Source organism: Antechinus flavipes, chromosome 4 (assembly GCF_016432865.1).
Source record: "Antechinus flavipes isolate AdamAnt ecotype Samford, QLD, Australia chromosome 4, AdamAnt_v2, whole genome shotgun sequence".
Taxonomy (NCBI): domain Eukaryota; kingdom Metazoa; phylum Chordata; class Mammalia; order Dasyuromorphia; family Dasyuridae; genus Antechinus; species Antechinus flavipes.
In genome coordinates, this window is record NC_067401.1 from 470,497,157 (window position 1) to 470,515,410 (window position 18,254).

Genomic DNA, 18,254 nt, shown 5'->3' on the forward strand with positions numbered 1-18,254 from the left:
TTGATTGTTCTTCCATCAACCCACGTTTACAGAACCCCTCATCTGTCATGGGCCAGAACTCTGAAACAAGGATTCTTACAAGATGCTAACTCAGGGTTATCTAGTCTAGCACGAGGATCAATAGTTCTCTGGTTCAGTACATGTACTTAATGTAGTTTTTAATATACTTAATTAATATACTCAATATACAGTACAATGTAGTTCCACAAGATTCACACCCATGATAACGTAATTATACTAGAGCCCATAAGGTGGGACAGACTCGGCCAGATTCATTCATTCCATCTCCCACCATGGTGGTGATCACATCGAAGCTGCTCGCATGGACACTGCCCTTCTGTGGGGTTAAAAAGCCTGTGTTCTCCCCCACTGTAATCCCTCTCTGCCATCTGATTGCTTCTCTGCTGATTGATCCTATCCGAGTCCTGAACTTCTAAAGCCTCTCTGGGGGTAAACTCGGCTGCCATCACTCATCTCCCCGAGCGCAGATCCGGCCCAGACACTTCCGGGCTGGCCGATGCTGGGCAAGCCTCAGTTTCCTCATCTGTGAAATGAGCCAGAGAAGGAAATGGCAGACCACTCCAATAAAGCCCCAGATGGGGTCACAGAAAGGCAAGTATGACTGAAAAGTGACCAAACAACAACGATAGGTCTGAAAATGTGTCGGCAATACAAGCTCAAAGACAGAAGAGAAACAGCTCCTGCCCTCAAGGAGCTTATACTCTATTGGGGAGACAGACTACATAGACAGATAGACAGAAAAACACAGACAGATACACCGATAGATAAATAGACACAAATAGAAAAATAGAAAGACAGTTAAAAAAAGACAGAAAAATAGAAAGACACAGACAGAAAGAAAAACCCAGATAGACATAGATAAATGGACACAGATAAATAGAAAGACAGATAAAAAGAGAGGCAAAAAAGATAAATAGAAAGGCAGGCAGATAGAAAGCTTGCTAGCTAGCTAGATGGATAGATGAAGAATCCCGACAAAAGCAGCACACAAATGTGTTGTTATTTTGCGGAGGAAGTACCAGCATCTGGGAATTGGGAAAAACTTCATACAGAAAGTAACATGTGAGCTGAGCTTTGAAATCACAGACATTCACTGGGTCCCCAACAACTCCCATGGTACATGTCGTCCCTCCAGGCTGCTGTATTTTGACTGAGGGTGGCCCCAGCCTTCCAGGATCCCCTCTGGGTGACCTCAGAGTCCTCCCCCCTCCCCTTTCCCTCAATCCTCCACTTCCCATCTTTTGCCATTTCCCGTCCTCACCACCATCTCATCTCTCCACTATCTCAGCTCCTCCTTTTGAGGTGCTCATCACCTCTCACTTTGGCTTGTTGCAAGAGCCCCGGCCAGTCTCCCCGAATCTCCACACGGCTCCCCGTATTCCACAGATATGAGTCTGATCATGTCTTTTCCCAGCTCAAACGCCTTTTGTGGCTTGCCTTTGCTTCTACGATAAAATAGAGCCTGTCTAGCCTGGCATCCCAAGTCTTTCATAATCTGGCTCCAGCCTACCTTTCCAGACTTATTTCCTAATTCTTCCCTTCAGGCCCTCTGTGTTCCAGCCAGACTAAATGACCAGATGTTCTAAAACCACCTAATTCCGTCTCCCACCACTGGGCCTTTGTATAAGCTCTCTCCCATGCTTGGAATTCTCTCCATTCCCAAATCTGAGAATTCCTGCTTTCTTTCAAGGCTCAGCTCCTCTGTAAGACTGTTCCTTATGTCCCGTCCTCCCCTGGTTATTGGTGCTCTCCTCCCATCCTCGGATGGTCTTGTATTTACTTATCATTACACGTAGTTTTTGTGTTTCTTTTTTTTCCAGCAGAATAGGAGCTCTTTGAGGTCCAGGATTATTTTTGTGGCTCTTTTCATTTCCAGACCCTAGAAAATGTTCATTTAATAAATGCTAAATTGAATTGGATTAAAGAATTCGTAGGATTTGGGTGAAGGCCAGAACACGGAGACATTAAACTTGATTTTCCAAATAATTAGATATTTGACTAGGAAACCGACTCCTCAGAATGTCCTTTCCTTTTCTACTTCCTGTAATGTGGGGCTGCGTACTGTGTCAGGTGGGAAGGAGAGAGCATGAGAAATAAGGGAGGAGCCCTGTGGAGCAGAGAGGGATCTAGGAGTCAGTGAACCTGAGATTCTCAGGTGTCAGCTGGTTTTACCCATTATTAAATCAAAGCTTGAATTCTATCTGTATATCCTACAAAAGTAGCCATCCATCTTTTTTTGGAAGATGTTCAGTGCAAATAAATAAAAATGCATAAATAATAATATTTTATATTCTTTTTACTATGTGCCAGGCAATCATCTCATTTGGTTCTCAAAACCATCATGGGAGAGAGATGCTATTATTGTGCCCATTTTGTAAATGGGGAAACTGAGCCAAAGAGAGTTTGTGACCTGCCCAGTAAGGTCAGCCTTGAACTCAAGTCTTCTGACCTTCCCAACGTTCTCTCTTCCAAGGCAGCCGACTCCATTTCTCAAGGTCACTAATTATTAGGAATTTTCCCCCTATGTTGGGCAGAAACGAGGGTCCCGTAGCTTCGACCGGACATCAATTTGTTTTCCGGCGCCGAGTAGAACAGATCCCATCCCTTTTCCACAGCTTGAGTCTACAACTATTTGAAGACAGCAACCATCTCCCCGGAGTCTTGTCTTCTCCAGGATAAACATTCCCGGTCCCTTCAGTCAGCCTGGATGACTTCGCTTGGAGGCTCTCCATGTCCCGGAGGCCCTTCTGCGGACACATGCCAGGCTGGCCTGGGCCCTCTCAAAACCGACTTGGGCCCAGGATTCCAGACCGTCTGACCAGCCTGCCCCCGGGCTGACCACGAGCTCTCTCCCAGGACAGCAAACCTTCCCTCCCACTCCTGGCCACCCTGGAGAGCTGCTGCCTCCTCACCCAGCAAGTGGGGGATGGAAACGTCCTTTCCGCACGGACTCTTCTCCGGCCGAGTCGCCTGCCTGGGGCAGGGGTCAGCGGGAGGGACCGGACGCGGAGCCAGAACATCTGACCCGGAACCTTGGCCCGGCGCGGGCTGACCGTGCGGACCCGGACGAGCCTCCCTCCCTCGGCTTCACTTTCCCCCGAAGCGAGGAGCCGAACCAGGCAGGCAGGCGCAAACCTATGATCCTGTTTGTGGAACTGGATCTGATAAGATTATACACACACGCACTTGTACATAGACATACACACAGATACATGTATACACACATATATGTAATACTATACGTTAAACTGAACACTAGCATTATATATAACACTATAGTATAGAAGAATATAAAACACTAAAATGATCTATATTACCATAGTATGGAATACTATAACACTATAGTATTTATATTTAATTCTATTTCATTATATATGCTATACTATAATATATATTAGTATAGTATAGTGTAGAATATTCTAATACTACACATTGAATTAAGTACCATGGCACTGTATATAATTCTTGCATTATGTGTAACACTACAGTATAGAAGAGTATGTAACACTATAATACAATATATATTAGTGTGGCGTAGTGTAGAATATTATAATACTATACATTGAATTGAGTACTATAATATTATATATATATATGTAAAATGCTAAACATTGAATTAAATAACATTAAACCCAGACTCTGACACCTAATAATCCTGTGACTAGAGAGAGCTTTGGGCAAGGGGGTGCAGAGATATTTCCACCAAAGCCTCTGTGGGAAGCAGAGAGAAGTCATCCCCGCAGGGTCTTGTGGGTAACTGCATCTTCCTTTGAGATTTTCCCACAGCAGGAGGCCGCCGTACATCAGAGCTCATCAGAGAATGACTCATGGCTAATCAAAGGCAACTGATTGACCCAGTATGGGAGAAGTTGAAGGGAAATAAATGGATTCGTGGTCCCGGCCCCCAGCGCAGCACGCGGCCGTTTTCCGCACCAGTTTGCCGTGGGAGCTGTGACGAATCCCTGCAGGAAGGAGAGTGAGCTTTAGGTTTCTGGGAATGGGGAACGTTGGTCAAGTCCACAGATCAATGTGCATCTATCACGTGTCCACCATGTAGTAAGCTAGGGGCCAGGAGGCCCGGGGGCCTGAAATGACCTCAGAGTTTAGCCCTAAGGGGGTCGCCCAACAATCGGGAGCTGGGAAAGCTGGGCCATGTTCCCCCCATCCCAGGATGGGTAATCTCGGCTCTGGGCTCTGCAGCCAGGTGCAGCCACCTCCTCCCCATGGGAACACAATGCTTCCCTCATTCACCCACTCTACAGTTGTGCAAGCTCCTAACTGTCCCCTTCTGAACTGGGAGCCAGCCCCTCGAGGCACTTCTAAGCTGTCACAGATGGGAGCACATGCAGCTGGGAAAATTCCATCACCCTCTTTCCACCCCCCCATACCCACCCACCCACTGACTCCCCCCCAAGTGTCCCCCCCTTTCTCTGTCTCTCTGTTTTTCTCTGTCTCTCTTTCTCTGTCTTTCTCTATGTCTCTCTCTGTCTCTCTGTCTCTCTCTCTCTCTCTCTGTCTCTGTCTCTCTCTTTCTGTCTCTCTCTGTCTCTGTCTCTCTTTCTCTCTCTCTGTCTCTCTCTTTCTTTCACATATTGATGAAAGGAAGCGCTTTGAAGAAAGCTCAGATGGCCGCTCAAATTGTTGATAAAATATGACAAAGAGAAGGCAGAGAATTCATCACTCATTTGCTTTGCTTTTCTGTGCCAAAAAGGATGATCTGTGGGTTGGGGAAGATAAAAGAGATAATGGTAGGTTTTGAAAGGGGAGATAAATAAAGAGAATGCTCAGCTGTTCTGGATGAGTTCAGTCCTTTTGGCCCGGACAAGCTACACCACAGAGTTCTGAAAGAATTGGCAGAGGTGATTGATGAGCCGTGGTCAGTGGTCTTGGATCCATTGTATCGAAGGGCTTGAATGAGGGAAAGAACTTCCGGGACCGCTCTTCCAATCCCATTTCTGCCATGTGACTCCTTGGGTGAACTTGGGTAAGTTGCTTCCCCTTGGTGCCTCAGTTTCCCAACATATGAAACGAGGGGAGTCTCTAAGGTCTTCCAACCAGAACTAAATTTATAATCCTCTCAGTGGGGAGGGACAAATATCATTCATATTTTCTAAAAATAAAGAGAATGAGGTCTGGGAACTTAACTTTGTTTTGTAGTACAGTCAGAACATATTTTAGTTAAAGGAATGGCTTATGAATCTTTAACAAAAAATAATGATGGAAAACATTGAATAACAGTATTGATATAATTCAGTTCTAAAAGTAATAAATGGTCAGTAGGTGGAAGGCATTGTTCTGGGTATTAAGGATAAAAGGCTCCCATAGGATTATGTGCATTAGAAAATCCAAAATTTTCAGAATGAATTGACAAAAATGAATTGGTTGATTATAACTGGCAATGAGGAAAAGGAATTGTAGCTCAATGCTTACTTTCTTTTTGTTTTTTGTTTGTCTTTTCAAAGGGAACAATTCTCAGCCTGGAAAATTTTGATTATAGTCTTTAGTATTTCATTTTAGCTGTTATTGTTACTAAGGTTATTGTTATTTAAAAACAAGACAAAGATGACAAAGGAGATGTGCAAATCAATTGTTCTCTTCTGTGTACTTGTTTTGTTGAAATTAGCAAAAGATCATTTGTGCCTCCCTTTGATCTTCAATTTCTTGGCAAAATTTATGGGTTTCTTCTGGCAATATTTTCTGTGCCCACGTGAATCACCAGAACTGAGAAGCATTCCTTTCCGCTAATCGGCAATTTTCCTGTTATTACTTGCACACATTTCTCAGGAAGATAATCGATCTCTTTGTTACTATCAGGTTGACCGATAAACATCTCTATACACCTGAGTTGAATGATACCAACTTTTACTCCTTCCCTTGATTCTTCTGGTTGAGTTTTCAATTAATAGCTAGAACTTAAAGAGTTCTTTACATTTTCAAAGAGATTTACAAATATTATCTCACTGATCTTCACAACAACTTTGAGAGGTAATAGCTATTATTCTCTCCATTTACCAGATGAGAAATCGAGGTAGACAGAAGTCAGGTGATCCCAGGATCACACAGCTAGTGTCTGAGATTGAATTTGTCTTTCTGACTCCACACTATCTACTTGGTCATCGGTTCCTCCTCAGTACATGCTGCTTGGTCTTCTTGAGGAACAGTTCCAAGGTTGTTCTTTAGCCTCAAGTGTGTAATTTTTATTTTTTTTACACTAATTTTTTATTGTTATTTTGTTTTATTTATTCTTTACCAATTAATCTTGTTTGCTGATTTCTTTTGCTTGCCTTTTTTATTACTCGATCACTTTGGTTACTGAATCATTGTCTCCTGATCTCTTTCTCTCAGGTCTCTAATTCTGTTCATTCTTACAAATTCTAGAAGTTGAACCCAAATCACTTTTCTTTGGATTTTGCTCAATTTCTTCCAAATTCGATCTTTTGCCTCCTTCAAAAGTCCCAACCCCTCCAAATCACCTACAGAATTCCCTCCTCTTTTACTTGCATAATTTTCTCCTCTTTCTTATTAAACTCAAAATTCCCCTCTGTTCTCTTTATTTCTCTATCACAGACTTTTTCCATAAAAGCTAGAAACAAAAAGTTTACATAAAGTGATAGTGCTATTGTTGGTTAAATGTTAGTAAAAACAATCATTGCAAATTTTTTTCCATCTGAATAATTATTTACATTTCCTAATAATCAGAGAGTTTCAAATCCATACAATTTCGTGCTATCAACTTAAACTCATCACTTGGCAAAAATGGAAGAATATTGGAAAAGTCAATGTTGGAGGGATTGTCACAAGACATGGTAACTTACTGCAAGTAAGCAGTGAATTGGCCCAAGAAAGGTTCTTAAGCTCTTCCATCACTTTGACCCAGAGTTCCCACAATTGGGTTTCTATCTTTATGTGGAAAAGATCCCTCTATTCCAAAATATTTCTAGCACCATTTTTTGTAACAGCAAACACAAAGTACTAGGTCCTAGTGACTGAACAAATTACAGTATATGAATATAATGGGATATTATTGCACCACTCAGAAGGATGAATGTGAGAAATTCAGAGGAACATGGCAAGTCTTAGATGAAGTAATACCAAGTGAGGAAAGCAGAGCCCAAAGAGCAACGTACACAATGACTACAATAATGTAGTCATATAAACAAAGTCAACCCCAAAGGCCAATAAAACTCAAGTTAAAGACAACAAACAGGGAGGGCACCCAATTATCGACATTAAAGTACACGTCCTTTTTATTTTCTTGTTGTTAACAGAAACAACAACAAAAGTAGAAGATGACACATTTGATCCTTCACTTTATCTCAATTACTTGTCTAGAGGATTTTACTTGTTTGGGGAGAAATATTTTTTGGAGGGATCTTATTTAAGTAATTCTTGGAAAATTACCATTATAACAGCCAGCAATTGTAGTGGGGACAAGCAGAAAAAAAATGCACCTTCAGATGAACTTTTTATGATATTTTATAACTTCATTTTTACATGATCTTCCCGTAAAATAGTGTTAAGTTCAATTATTTTTAATCGTTGGAGGATTTTAAGTGTTGTCAGTACTCTCTAAATTTTAAAACCTGGGTGAAAACTCAGACTTCCCTGCCCTAGTTTTGACTTTCTTATCTGGAAAAAGAAATAATACAAAGAAAAAAGCAAGGAGGATCCCATTTTGATGGTGGGTGGTTTAGCTGGAGAGGACTTGAACATCTCCCATTCCAGCCCCTTGTAGAGAAGACCTTTCTCTTTTCTCATGGAAACGTTTGAAGTCCAGTAAGGAAAAGATCTGATGGCTTCATGGCTGACGGTGACCTTCCCTTCTATCCCACTTGGGGCTATTTGGAGAGTTAATGAGATACCCCGGGGTTCTGCATGGCAAGCAGGCATTATTATTATTCTTTACCAGAAAGCCACGCTGAAAGGAAGCTGTGTTTTGTATCCAAAGTCCTACCTCCAACATGCAAAATACTTGGCTCCTGGTCCTTGGCTCTGAATAAAGAAAGTCACTACATTGTTAAGATGGGGGGAAATGGCTTGAGGGAAAAGAAAAAAAAAAAACCCTTTTGGTTGTGTAGCTCTCTAACAAGAGATAGATAGAAACACAGATTTCGAGGAAGCCAAAAGACCTCATGGTTCTGGAATGTGGAAGAGGAAGGAGGCGTGAGCCCGGCGGGCCGCAGGGGGGGCGTGGGCTTGGGTAAGGGTGGGCTCCATGGGGAGCCAAGTCCCCCTGAAAGGATGGTCAGTTGGCTTGCTGAGGCCGGGGGACGGTCTGACGTGTGGGCTCATTCTGTAAGAGGATCCCTGGCCAGGATTGTTTCTCTGTGGGCCCAACTGGCCCAGGCCTGCAGATTCCCAGACTTGGCTGTGGGGAGGGGCCTGGAGCAAGAGAGGCGCACTTGACTGGGATCGGTCTGGCAACATCCGGGTGTCTGCCGGACCCCCAGGCTCCAAGGCAGGAAATGGGGTCTTTCCAGGGCCCTGTAACACGCAGAGATGGTCAACTCCAAGTGCTCAGTTAGTCTGCAGTTGAGAGGATACAGAAAGATGGATTTTTAGAACTGTTGGGTTTGATCCGAGTTCTTTGGTTTGGGAACTCCAGAAGAACGTGTCTTTACCAGTGAAGACTGATGATAATTCTGCAACTAAGGCACCCATCCCTCAGTCTTTGGGCCAGTATTTAAGTGCCAAAGGAACTGTGCCAGATCTGGGTATATAAAGGTAAAATGGAAACAAATCCTGTCTTCAGGGAATTTACAATCCACACACCTACAAATAAATATGAATATATACAAACACAGGTATATACATACACTTATGGACAAACATGTGTTTATGTGTTTTAACATGTACACATGTAATGGGGACTGAGGTGTGCAGAGACTGTCTCCCATGGCATGATGTCAACAAGTGCATGATGGTGTCTTTCCCAGGAGGAATAAATGGAGAGAGAAGGAAGAATTGACATCCATTATTGGCTCTGTTCCACTAACTTAGCTCTTTGACCATTTGCAGGTGCGTGATTAGGATGGGGAGCACCTGCAGGCAGACATGGGGGCCTTAGTTGGCTCTCCTCGGTCGTCCCTCTTGGTTAGATGCCGTTGCTGATGGGACTGGGGAGGGGAGAGTCCTGGACTTTGTCCCTCTGAACCTGACCCACGATCAGACCTCGGTCTTTTTGCCTTTTGATGCAGGAGATTACTCTGGAGACTTGAGCCTTGTGAATTTTGAAGGGTCAGGAGCATTAGCTTCTGATGTCCCAGGGTCCTAGGGTTCTGCAATCTGAATTGAAGCTGGATTTTGCATATAGATCAGCCCTGAGCCCCAGCAAGGAGCAAGGAGTGATCTTTCAGTCTGTATCCCAGAGAGATTCGATGTTGCTAGTAGCTATTTTTGTAGTGGCGAAAATTTAGAAATTGAAAATATCTATCAGAAGGAGAATGGCTCAACAAACTGGGATTTTTGATTGTAATGTAATATTATTGTAGTGTAAGAAATACTGATCTTTCAGTGAGATTCAGCTCAGAGGTTGCCCACGCTCTGAAGGCCTGGGCTTGTTGTCCACTGCCCTTCCTCAGTCCCCTTACAGAAAAGGCTTAAGTAGAGTTTTTCTTCTTTATTATGATTAATTTATGGACTCAGACTTGCCTGGACCACTGAGAAATCAAATGACTTGCCAAGAGCCAAACAATCACTCTGTGACTAAGGTCTAGGCTGTTAGTAGACCTTCATATCAAAAGACGAGATTCAATTTTATGTCATGATTTATAGACCTGGTTCTGGCCGCGTGACCTTGGAGAAGACACGAGACTTTGGGTGTTGGCTTTCTCGCCTGTAGGTGATCTCTAAGATCTTTTTCCACTCTATTTTAGGATGCTGCCCTACCCCATCTACTTATTACAAGGCTTTATGGAGCCAGAGAACTATTTGCCAGCTCTGTAAATACTCCCTGCTGAAATCTGGAAGGGCGCCCAAAGGGCTATAAATGGTGCGCTCCCTTTGACCCAGTAATACCACTGCTAGGGCTGCTTCCCAAAGAGATCAAAGACCAGGGAAAAAATCTTAGATGCACAGAGATACTTGTAACAGATATTTTTGTAGTGGTAAAAATTTGGAAATGGAGAGGATGCCCAGCGAGTGGGCTCAGTGAGCTGGGGTTTCTGATTGTGATGTGATCCTATTGTGATCTAAGCGTGAGCAAGATGGTTTCTGAAGATCCTGAGAGACCTGTATGAACTGAAGTGAAGTGAAGGAGAATCACAGCAATACTGTGTGATAACTAACTGTGAATGACTATTCTCAGCAACAGCAAGATCCAAGACAATGCCAAAGGACTTATGATGAAAAATGATACACTCTGAGTGTAGAAGCATATTTCCTTCCCTCCTCTCCTTCCTTCCTTCCTTCCTTCCTTCCTTCCTTCCTTCCTTCCTTCCTTCCTTCCTTCCTTCCTTCCTTCCTTCCTTCCTTCCTTCCTTCCTTCCTTCCTTCCTTCCTTTCTTCCTTCCTTCTCTCCTTCCCTCCCTGCTTTCCTTCCTTCCCTCCCTCTCTCCTTCCCTTCCTCCTTTCCTCCCTTCTTTCCTTCCTTCTCTTCTTCCTTCCTTCCCATTCCTCCCTCCCTTTCTTCCTAGACTCCCTGTTATCATGATTTATCCTTAGAGACATTGACCTTCAGGGCCCCCCAACCTTTTTGTTCCTCGGACATGGGATGGAAGCAGAGCCTCTAACATGTTGACTAGAGCTTCCTAAGTGGGAAGTGCCGCCCTGGGTGTTTTCCTCGGCGCAGGGCTGGGCTTTTATGGAGAAGGCTTCAGATGGGCTCCAGACTCCCAGGCTTCTCTGGGGGTGGCTCAGGGACTTCATTCGACACTTTTTTTTTTTTTTTTGAGAGGGAGGAGGGTATAGGGTAGATTTATGAGACTATAATTAATGAAATCTGTGTCTCCTCCCATCCATGGACTTCATCCCACCCGCTTCTCTGAGATCTCCCATTCTCTTGCTCTAATCAGACGTAAACAAACCCTGCTTGGGGCCCCAGTGCTCCCCGGCTTCCTTCTTCCAGAGGAGGGCCTGCAGGGACCATTGGGCAACCCGTGTACTGGCTGCCCCCCCTGTGCCCAGGAAGGAGACCCCTGAGGAGAGCCTTCAGGGTCTATTCAGCCCCTCTGGGAGCTGGCAGCGAGGCAGATCTTGGCCCAGGCTTTATGTAACTCTCACCAGATTCAGCTCCTTCATTCATAGTCTGCTCTCCCCCGCCTCTCTCCCCCCCCACCCCCATCATGAAGGGGGTCAGGGCCTGGGGAGTGTTGGCGGGGGCTTCCCAAGCCATGTATTGCTTCTGGGAGAAAAAATGTCCTTACTGGTATTTCCTAGTGCAATGTCAAAGCACAGGATTGGGGGGCAGAGAACCTAGATTCAAATCCTGTTTCTGGCACTGACTAGGGGGTGATCTGGGGAAGACACTGACCCCTCTGGGTCTCAAATGCACCACACACAGAAGGAACGACCTCTCTCTGGCCCTTCCAGCCTAAATCTGTGTTGCCACCTTCCTTTCCAAGAAATGATGTTTTCAGCACAAACATTATTCCTCATCCTGACCCTGTGAGGAAGGTGCAGAAGAGGGGATGGAGGACCAGAATTCAAATCTTGTTCCAGACACTAGATGTGGGACCCTGGGCAAGTCATTTAACCCAGTTTACCTCAGTTTTCTCATCTGTAAAATGAGCCAGAGTAGGAAATAGCAATCCATACTAGTATTTCTGCCAAGAAAATCCCAAATGGGGACCCGAAGAGCTGGAAATGATTGAAAAGACTGAACGGTAACAGCGGCAACAAGACAACAAAAGGGAACACAGCATAAGAGCCCTTTCTAACAGGAAGGCTCTGCAACATATGGTGGGAGGGTAAGTCTTAAGTCCTTACGTCAACCAGCATTTATTAACAGGGTCACCCAGCTAAAGGGGCCAGTCAGGATTACAACTCAGATCATCCTGGCTTTGAGTTCCCTTTACTGCCTCATGGAGATCTCTTCTCCAAGTTTTATTATCTGTTTTATAAACAAGGAAGCTGGAACTCAGTATTAGAGATGACTAAATGACTCAACAACGACAACTGCATTATACAAACATAATTTACTTGGACTCAGAAAATTCTGGGCCTAAATCTACCTGAGTGATTCTGGGTATGTTACTTACCTCTTCTGAGTTCCTGTTTCATTACTGGAATATGAAAGGATGGGTTGTTAAGGTCCCTTTCAGATTTAAATCTAATTCTGTAAGATTCAGATTGCATTTTAGCATAAGCCCAGAAGGATCTGTCTCAATTCCCATTGAAGTGTTGGGTTTCTCAAATAGGGCTATTAAATGCCCTCACGGTTCTGGACTTAGTCATGAGAGTTTGGGTGAAACTTTTTTTAATGTAACAACCCATGAGCCCCCATCAGTGGTTTCTCTTTCCATAATTAGGAGATTTTTATCAGTTTAGTCGGTCAAACTTAATTAGTTTAAGAAAGAGGCATTTTACTAAGGTGGTTTCCTTAAGAGTAATTGGTATGAAACATCCCCTGCCCCTTCTGCTAAAAAAAAAAAAAAGTCTACCATGTACTTTCCTATGATTACAGACAGATTTTAGGGAAAGTGGGTTCAAAATTAAAGTGTGGGTGTGACAAAGGCCGTAACCGACTTCTCTTAGAATTCTATTTTCTAAGGTCTTTTGGATATCCTCCTAAAGAATGATGTAGTTTTGTTCTTGGTTCTTGTAAACTTGTAATGTCACAAATCTAATTTGTCCTTAGTTTTCAATGAAGTTTTGTTCTCAATTTAAAGCTTTTGTGAGGTTAACGTTGCTGACATAGATATGGGAAATCTTCTGGACCCCTAATGTTTTTAAGTTTCTTCTCTGACGAAGACCAAGGCCAAAGCTGAAATTCTCCTCTTATTTATCCCCCAGCCATTTTCTCCCTCCTTGGTCGATCCTAAATCTGACTTGGGCCTGAACTGGCCTACTATTTTATAGTTGATCCCCAGGACGTGACTAAGTTTTTTTTTTTTTTTTATCCAATATGAACATGCTTCTTGTGCAGCTAAGACAGGGGTGTGAAGAGACATCTACTGATGGGGGCTCATGACCTAAACCAGCACATGAACATCACCCAACCTTTCAGAGCAAATTCTAGGACCTCATGGGTCCTTGTGGGAATGGGGATGGTCTTAGATCTTGCCCAACAGAGCAACTTTTGGCTCCCCTAGGATCACAGATTTAAAGTCGTAAGGAATTTTAGATGTTTACCCTCAAATATTGAAGTTGAAGTCAAAGAAACTCAGATGGTGACTTGTCTGGTGAGCAAATATCTGGGGAAACTCAGCTCTTCCTGACTGCAAGTTCAATGTCCTTCCCATTCTGCCTCTTACTCGTGGCCTTTTTTGGCCTTTTCACACTTTGTCGTATGACTTTGATTGATTTGATTCAACCCAGCTACGTTCCCATCTGGGTACCAGAGCAGAGCCTTTTATCACTTACTCTAGGTGGGTAGGGGTAATTTGATTGATTGACTTAATTAACTCCTGCCCCTGCCATATGAATTGAGAAAGAGCCAATAATTGTTTTTGTGTGTTGAACTTGGAAAGATGGATCTCTTTTTCTCAGTGCTTGAAGGGAACCAACCTAAGTTTAAAGGACAGAGGATATACCCACCAGCCATATTCAGACACAGATTTTCTCTAAGGCTTTGTCTCTTTAACTGGAATAAAATAGACTACAATGTCTGTGTTTGTAAAGATTTTCCCAATGGGGTTTCTTGAGGATAAAATAAAAATCAACTGATTTTAAAAAATCATCTCCTCATTTATATTTTCCACAGCTTCTTTCCCGCCCCCCCACTTTCTCCCTTTAATGAAGATAATTTACATCTGATTACATAGAGAGGAAATTCTAATGAGTTCTCATTTTTATAATTTTGAAATATAATTAGAAATGAAAATTTGTAATTTCAATATTATAATTAAAATTAATATAATCAAGCAGGATCTCAGAGGAGCTTCTGAAATGAGTTTGAATATTTTTTTAAAGCACATCTTTTAAAGGTGGACTCAGGTGCTCCAGCTTTCTAAGCCTTGAGGCCATTCTGAATCCCTCACACTCCCTCAACTTGCCTGTACAGACTGATCCCAATCCTTATCATTGCTCCTTTTACACATGAATTTGCCTCTACTACTCACATGGCTACTACCCTAGGTCAGACCCTCCTTATGCCCATTTTCAGCTATCCCTCTTGTTTCCTCAATTTTCTCCATCCCAACCCATCTGCCATTCAGATATAAAAAAGATTCTTCTAAAATGAAGGTCTAATCTTGTCACTTCTCCAGTCATTAAATTATTATTTAACATAATTTATTATATATATAAATTATAAAACATAAATTCTTCTGTTTAGCTTTTAAAATTCTTTTCGATCTGCCCCAAGCTACCCTTCCTTATTTGTTTTGCTGTAATTAGCCATTGAGCCAAACTGATCCTCAGACACAATCTTCCACCTCCACACTTTTGTTCCAGCTTTCTCTCTCACTTCCAACTCTAGAATCCCTCCTGGTCTTCCGTACATTTACATGAAGCTTCCCACTGCTAATTCCTCCTGCTCATTTTACTTTATGTTTATTACAAATATAGCTACTTACACACACGTTGTCTCCCTGATAGAACACGCTGAAGATTTCTATTTCTTTGTAGGATAGCATCTGAGATGGTGCTCAGCGCGAAGTAATAAATGTTTAATAATTTATTTTTTCAATGATTCATTCATTCATTCATTCAATCATTCATTTATTGATTCATTTTAGAGCATAGAAGCAGTGGTATATGGAACTCTGAATGAGGCAGGAGCCATTGATTTTTGGTCATCTGGAATTCAATAGTGATGGAACTTTGAAAAGGATTTCAACTTCTCATCTGTAAAATGGACTTAATAATGTGTATTACTTACCTCACAGAGCCATGGTGAGGGGAAAGCTTATAAACTTTAAAGAATCTGGACCAGTCACTTAGTGCCTCAGTTTCTCTATCTGTAAAATATATAACTTACTTCACATTTTTGTTATTATAATCAGACAATCTACACAGTGGATAGAGCCTTGGATCTGAGGTGAGGAAGATTCATCTTCCTGAATCAAAATCTGGCTTCAGACACTTGTTAGCTGTGTAATCCTAATCAAGTCACTTCCCTGTCTGCCTCAGTTTCTCATCTGTGAAATGAGCTGGAAAAGAAAACTTCCAAACTTCTGCCAGAAAAACTCCAGATGAGGTCACGAAAAATCAATCATGAATGAAAAAAACAACAAAAACTTAAAATCTCATTTTAATGCTGAGTATGTGATATTATTAAACACTCTGGTCTATATTTTGGACATCAGGCTAAAGGTGGAAAGACATATTTGGAATTGAAGGCTAAACACCCAGTCCTAGGTTCTTCCCTGTTCAGCTCATAAATAAAGTGATGATGGGGTTGATGATGACAAGGGCCAAAGGGCAGCAGACTGGGAGGAGCCCTGCCCCGCCCCACTCCTTGCTCAGTTCTAGAAGATAATAGCTAGATCCACCTACAGCTGGATGTCGATAACCCGAACCCCATCCTCATCTCTCTGGAGATGACTCAGAACCCCACGCCACCCTGACCTTTGGGCCCACTTTCCCCCTCCAAACAGTTCTGAGTCAAGTACGGAGATGCTCATACTGCTTAGATTGGTAGGGAATCATTAATTATGATCCTCCTGGCAAGACAGTGAATCACTGGGACTTATCATCCACTCTACCCCCCAAGGACAACTGGACCTTGCCATTTGCATTTCATTAGAATGCTCTTATGTGTGTGGTCTCTCTAGAATGTGAATTTTTCAAAATCAGTAGTTCTCTTTCTCTCTTTTCAAAAAAATTCTATTTTTTATATTTTTAGTGGAAAAGATTTGATTTTCTCTCCCTCCTATCGCCTCCCACCAATGCAAAATAAAAACAAAATTCTTATAGTAAAAATGCATAGTTAAGCAAAAACAAGTTTTATTTCTTTTTTTTTTTTAATAATTATAACTTTTTGTTGATAGAACCCATACCTGGGTAATTTTTTACAACATTATCCCTTGTACTCACTTCAAAAACAAGTTTTCAAATTGGCCCTGTTCAGAAATGTCTCATTCTGCATCTGGAGTCTTATCATATTTCTGTCTGGAAGTTTTCTCTTGAACGCTCTGGAGCTATTATAGTTGGTCATTCCATCAATCAAGGATCTTAGTTCCTTGAGTTGTTTGTCTTTACCATGTTGTTATTGTACAACTTATCCTCCTGATTCTTCTTACTTCGTTCTGCATCAGTTCATATAAATCTTCCTAGATTTTTCTGAATATCTCCTTCTTTTAGTTGTGGTCCCAGAAATGAGTATAATGAAAGCTTTACAAATGCTTCTGTATTTATTCATCCTCTAATTCAATTTGACAAGTATTTATTAAACTTTATTTTATTTTCTATTTAGCAATGGAAAAGCTCTGGTATATCTCAGTTGTCCCAAACACGGCAATCCTCCAAGGTATATATATAGTGCATGAATTATGCTTTCTGCGCCTTTACAAATAAGAAAACTGAGACTCAGGGGTTTGAGCAATTTGTCCAAAGCAACACCTTTGCAGGTGAGAGTCAGGATTTAAATCCAGATCTTCTGACAGTAAATAGAGATTTTCTGTATCACACTGGGAATAATAAATTTCCTCTTTGGATCTTGTACGGTAGGCACCAAGAATTATTATTCCCAGGAAACTAAAGGTAGATATACCCAATTAGTAAATGTCAGAGGGTGGGATTTGAACTCGAGTCTTAGGGGAAAGTGATCCTCCAGGAGCTTATGATCTATTATGTGGGTAGAGTGTGATTTGTATACTAAGAAGGATCATATAAGACAGGAAGTGGGTAGAGAGGAGATGCAGATTTAAAGAGCGAGGAATAGGAAGATTTGAGAGGAAGACCATCCTTTGAGTCCAGCATCGAGATAATGACTTCACACATTCAATCTGGGGGAGGAATGGAGCCATAAAAAATTCCAAGGGCTTGAGTCAAATGCAGACTTAGTACGGCTCACCAGTGAGAAATGTTGGTTCAAAACAAAGTAATCTGGTTATCAGACAGAAGTGTGGAACCTAGAGCCAGGGAATAGGCAGCAGGACTGTCCCGTTCCCCCCTGCCCCGCTCCAGATTGCCCCTGGGAGCTCGGGTTCACTTCTGGGCTCAGCATCTTGAGAAGGACATTGTCAAAGTGAAGAGTGTCCAGTGGAAGACATTCATGGCAAAGGGCTTGGGGACCCGAAGGATGTACAGTTTTGGTGAAGGAAGGGTGGAATCATGAGCCTGTAAAGGACCCGGGGAACGTTGTCCAAGTATTTAATGACAGAAATGGAAAGGTCGTTGGGACTGGTATCAGAGGACCGTGTTTAAATCCCTCCTCTGCCATGGCCCATGTGATCCTGGGCACGTCCCTGCCCGTCTCGGGCCTCAGTTTCCTAATCTGTAAAATGAAGTGTTTGGAGAGGATGGCTTCTGGGTCCCCTTCCAGCTCTAGATCCACGATCCTATGACCAACTCAACGTAGACCTTGAGTGTCTACTTTTTCCTAGCAATATGCTGAATTGAGAGGAACATAAAGGAGAAGATGTTGCCTTTATTCTTTGATAATCTCACTGGAGACATAATAAGCTCATACATGAAATGGTTAAGTGACAATAAGAACCCACAGCCACATGGCCCTTTATATTTTCCAAAGCATTGGGCAAACATTTCAGTTGTCCCAAACACGGCAATCCTCCAAGGCATTTAATTCTTGCACTAATATATGTTTATTATGTTAATAAAAATTTATTATTAACATAATATATATAAATATATATTTATGGAGGAGAGGGAAAATGTGGACCAATGATTTTGTGGATGGAAGCAAGAACTATGCTTCCTGTCCCTTTACAAATAAGGAAACTGAGACTCAGCAATTTATCCTTGTGTAGATGACAGAGTCAGGATTTAAATCCAGATCTTCTGAGGGTAAGTAGAGATTTTCTTATCACACTCCCCCAAGGGATGGCCCAACACTTACATCTTGGACATAAACTTCAGGGGAAATGCTCTTCAAAGATGCACTTCGGCATCCACTGAAAAACCCTCCAAGAAGAGCTACCTTAGGAGGGGCTCCTATTTTGTGTGGAGCT